Source organism: Neofelis nebulosa, chromosome 18 (genome assembly GCF_028018385.1).
Source record: "Neofelis nebulosa isolate mNeoNeb1 chromosome 18, mNeoNeb1.pri, whole genome shotgun sequence".
Classification (NCBI taxonomy): Eukaryota; Metazoa; Chordata; class Mammalia; order Carnivora; family Felidae; genus Neofelis; species Neofelis nebulosa.
The window spans coordinates 3,425,612-3,431,011 of record NC_080799.1 but is presented as its reverse complement, the minus strand read 5'-3'; positions in this window follow the sequence as shown (position 1 = coordinate 3,431,011).

Genomic DNA, 5,400 nt, shown 5'->3' with positions numbered 1-5,400 from the left:
ATAGGAACTAGTCCAACAAAGCTCATTGTGGAGCTTGGCTTTTACATTTCTCTCTGCTGAGAGACTGGTCTGGACTGGAGAGCACGCCTCACCCTCACCCCCCTTCCCCCCCGCCCCGCCTGCCCCCCACACCTTGTCCTTGAAGAAGTCCTCCCCATCCCTGGCTCCGGGGGAAGGGGAAGCCACGTGGGTTCTGCCGGCTGCTCCTGTATCACTGCCCTCCACCTGTAGAATTCCCAAGACATCCCTGGGTCCCCTGGGTTGGGCGGATGGGGACAGAAGACACAACGGAAAACAATGGCATCGCCATACTTACGTTCGAAAACTTGAGTCCTGGATACCTGCTCCTCCCCTTCCCTCCACCCTTCTTAAAAACACAGATTCAGGCACGGGTACTTTCTCCAGCGCAGAGAAGCCAGAAGGAGGGGTGTGCTGCCTCCTCAGGGAGACCCCCCTGGACCCGGGTTACCCAGGCTGGCGGAACTGGTTCCTTCCCTTCGGCGCCATAGGAGTCTGCCACTACAGTGTGAGTAGCATGGTTACAGGTGCCATTTTACCGTCGGTGGCTGGCTCCTAGCAAAGCCGTATCGGGGAGAGACAAGCCGGATGGGAGAGGATGACAAGGACAGAGGAAGAGAGGAAGGGAAACTGATGATGGAAAATGAAAGATGTTTCAAGACCCTGACTCCCCGCCCCCCACCCCCCCCCCCCCCCGCCACAATAGCTCTTTGGGGCTGGCTGATTGGCCAGCGCTTACCTCCTGGAGGTTTCTGGGGGCGAAGGGTGGGGACGTGACAGTTCTGAGCCGTTTTCATGTGTCATCCTTGGCGAAGATGAGGCTTGATTCCAAACTTCCATTTCAACCTCGGTTCTAAAGCAGATTAAGTGAATGAAAACAGGTACAGCTCGGGGTCGAGAAATGGCTTAGGAGTTTCTCCAAGGAAGGATTAGATGCATTACCGAGAAAAGAAAAAATAAATGGACTCGGATGATGTGCGATGCTGCCTCTTTCCAGAGCATTCTGAAGGGGCACGGAGGCAAGGTGGCAGGCTTGGGCGCCGTGTGTGGACAGCCACGACCGAGCTCTGTGTGCGCCCGAGGCCGACGGACCTCTGTTATCGTTGTCAGGGTCTCAGACTCGTCCCCTCTGCTGAGCAAGCCCGTCTGCTTCCCTGCTGGGAGTCCAGCTGGGGGAAATCATTAGGCATGGATGTTTCTGAGTGAATCGTTTTTAATCTAATGTAGCTCGCCCGAGGGAAGGCTGTTGAAATCTTGCATGAAGAGTAGATAATCTCTTGGATGGTCATCCTTTTGGAAATGTGAAGAAACCCGGGTGTCTAGGGGACCTGTGGCTGATTTGAACCAAATCTGAGGCTGGAAACTGGGACTTTGGGACTTTGGCCACTAACAATACGTTCAAAACGTGGGCAGGATGGTGAGGGAAGGGATTCACATGTGGTCTTGACCCCGAAGTCCCCACCTAACTAGTGCCCAGTGGTAGAGATTTGGTTGTGACGACCAGTGGTGGTGAGACAGATTTTTGGACAGAGGCCTGCCCAGGACCTCTCGAACTCCCTGCCACGGAGACCGCCGCTGGTGAAGGCTTGTAATCCACTGAAAGTGCTCAGATCCTGGCTGCCTTGACATATGGCCATGTTAAGTTCAGCAAAAGGATAAATTGTATTGTTCTGGATGCCACCATTGGGCAGATCTAGTCATTTTACATTAACCTGCCTTCATTTTCCAAATGTGGCTGCCAATTCACCGACGACCCCTCCACATCTTAGATGCTGGTGTGGTTGCCAAGAGCCACACCGTCTCTTTCAATGCCATCAGAGTCTGAAATGACTCCAGGACTATGAAAAGGAGCTTCAAGCCTATCATCTGATGATTAATTCCTTTCTCAGGTTGAGAGGGAGGGAAGGGTTGTCAACAGCCCAGAAAGCTCAAGTCTAACTAGCTTCTGGTCGGAAACAGGCAGGGAAGAAGCGACCTCAGGCTCCAACCCACCCTTTGGTTGGGGAAAAGGGTGTGAAAGTCCTTCATCGGAACACGCATGATGAGAACAGTGTCCAGGAGACCAGGACGAGCTGTCTGCCTCCAAGATGCTGTTGCACACACCACAACTGCCAACGAAACAGGCAACGACGTTATTTAAGAAAGGTGCCTCCGTGGGGCACCTGGGTGGCGGAGTCAGTTAAGTAAGTGTCCGACTTCAGCTCAGGTCATGATTTTGCGGTTTGTGGGTTCGAGCCCCACGTCGGGCTCTGTGCTGACAGGTCAGAGCCTGGAGCCTGCTTCGGATTCTGTGTCTCCGTCTCTCTCTGCCCCTCCCCAACTTGTGCTCGCTCTCTCTCTCTCTCAAAAATAAACATTAAAAAAAAAAAAAAAAAAAAGAAACATGCCTCAAGCCAAAACGTCCTGGTTGGCTAGTCTGGCATTTTGATGATTTCTTTTCTGAGAACATCAGTATTATGCAAGCTCCTATCATTTCCCCCTTTATAGCATAAACAATCTGAGTGCTTAATTTTCAGGATAATGCCTGACAGGATTTCTCTCCCTAGCTGGTTCCATCCACCTCCCATTTTATCAGGCATCTTTTGCTCCAGCCGGGTGGAGAGCTTTAGTCTTCACTGTGTCCAGAATATTCCAGGACCCTTCTTCCTCATTCTGCTCTGGGACACGTAATTTTAAGAGGTCAGTTTTAAGAGTTTTGGCAATTGTGATCACCAGCGTGCAAAATAAGATGTACACATGTCCACCACCTAGAAAGGCATGGTCAATTTGCTACCCACCTCCCATCCCCCAAACCACCTTCTGGTTTCTACCACCACAGGGTTGGGGTTTTTTTTGTCTGTTCTCGGACTTCATAGGATGACATCCTATTATCTCTATTCTTTCCCGTCTGGCCTCCTTTGCACAACATAGTGGCTTGGGAGATTCGTGCACACTGTGTGTCACTAGTTTGTTTCTTCTTACAGCCGAATAGGATTCCGTTGCATGGAATTTACTTATCGACTTTCCAAGCAGATCCACAATGCAATCCATTTCGTGTTGATGAATGTTGGGATTACGAACAAGGGTTTGTGTTTGACACATTTAAATTTTTCTCCGGTGAACTCCCAGGTAAAGACTCTCTGGGTCACAGAGTAAACGTGCGTTTCATTTTATAGGAGGCACAGATCTTCAATGTGGTGGAATCACCTTACATGCCCACCAACAATGCGGGAGCTCCATTAGCTCTGTCAACCTTGTATATTGTTAGCCATTCCAGTGGGTGAGAAAACAGTTCTCTCCTTTCTGTTTGACTAACTGCTCTTCATCCTTCGAGACCGCTCGGGCACCACCCTTTCCGTGTGGCTTTCCGGCTTTCCGCTGTGCTGAATTTTCATGGCCTCAGCGACGAGTTTGAACCATCCGTGAACTGTCTCTTATAGCCGTGAGCTCCCTGGGACAGAAGTTGTGCTTTATGGGTCTCTGCCCCCAAACTGTGCTTAGCAGTGTTCCTGGCCGGTGGCAAGAGCCCAAACGAATGTGACAAATGAATGAGGAGTAGAGACGGAGTTAGAAGCTAGTTTCTGGTTTTGAAATCTTGGCATTTCTGATTCTTTTAAAATGGGCATTTCAAGAGACGTTGAGGTTAAATTGTATAAAGTGTGATCAATATACTGATTGATGGTTTCCTTTTTTTTTTTTTTTCAAAATTTTTTTTAACATTTATTTATTTTTGAGACAGAGAGAGAGCATGAACAGGGAAGGGTCAGAGAAAGAGGGAAACACAGAATCCGAAGCAGGCTCCAGGCTCCGAGCTGCCAGCACAGAGCCCAACGCGGGGCTCGAACCCACGGACCGTGAGATCATGACCTGGGCCAAAGTCGGACGCTCAACCGACTGAGCCACCCAGGTGCCCCTATGGTTTTCAATACCATCTCCCCTGTCCTCAGATTCCTTACTGGATCACAGTGGGCAGCAGCACTAAAATCTGTTTTGTTTGAAGCCCATGACAGTAGAGGGAGATTGTGAAGGCCAGGCTGCACTGTCCACAGCACAGAGTGCCTGCCTAGGTTGTGTCTCTCATGTGAACCTGTTTTAAAGAAGTCAACCTCCATGCACACTGGAGAAGGTGCCCATCTTGCTACAGGGTAGTGGTGGCCTTCTGCTTCACCCTCATGGTGACCGCTAGTGCCCTTGAGGCCACCTGGGCCAGCTGGGTCCCCGGTGACTCTGTGTGTCCTCTGTATCCTGCCCCAGCGTGTTGCATGTGAATTGATCCACATCTCACCCACAGGACCCCAAGCTTCTCACGTAGCCAGCTCTGTTCCTACACATTTCTCAAGACCCCACTCAGGTCTCACCCCATCCGAGAGGATTCTGGAAATTCTAGTCCTTGCCCCATGCCCGATTCAGGGCCCTGCCCACAACGGAGGTCCGAATATTGGTTGATTAATTTTCAAGTTGATGAAGCTATAGCAATGCCTCCAAATCCACCACATGAGATGGGGTCTTCTACAGCTGACATGACAGTGGGCACTGTGTTGGCTGCCATATTCCCCGACTGGCTGACGGGCGGGCTTTTGTACCGCATGGTGGAGAGGGAGAAGGCCCAAACTGCCTTACCTTGAGGAACATTCCAGTTCACATTCCAAAATCCCCTGGGGAAAAAGAAAGCCCTGTTCCAGGTGATCTACTGTTATGTCAACACTGCTCAGATGCTCAAGGGCCCCCCTTCCACCTTCCCATCCATTGTGTCCCGACGTGGCCCCACGTGATGGCTCGGGCAGCACATGCACAAACACTTGTTAGGTCAACAGGAACTATTTTAAGGTGAACTAGAAAAACATAGAGTTAGTACATGTAGTTTAGAATTTCTAAGATATTATTTCATAAGATAAAGCGACATTGATTTAGGTTAAAAAAAAAGTACAAAGTTCAACATAAATAAAATCATGGAGTGGATTGTAGTACAGTGTTTGAATATGGATAAAATGGTGAAGGTAGTACCTGAACGTTGAAAAAGCAGTGGACTGTCCCAAAGCCCTGATCACGACAGAAGACGATGCGTTAAGTCATCCCCTCTGGGCCTGTTGGGTTCCCACCCCGGGGGTGGGAGAGGAAGTGATCTACGCACCTGCCTGTGGGGCTCAGCCACCGTTTGACCTGAAAAATCAGCACTGGTGGGTATCTGCACTTGCAAATTAGTCTAAGACGTGGCAATGAGCTTCAGTGGATGGGCCTTTCCTCACGTACAGACCTCGTTCTTGAGGACGCCCCACGGACAGGGACACTGGGTCCACTCACTTCTTCCCGAGCTCTTCCTGCCTCACTTCCAGGGTTTTGAAATCTTTCTCTCTCCTCTTCCCACCTATGGCCATGTCTGTTCCAGAACGTTCTGTCCCTCTG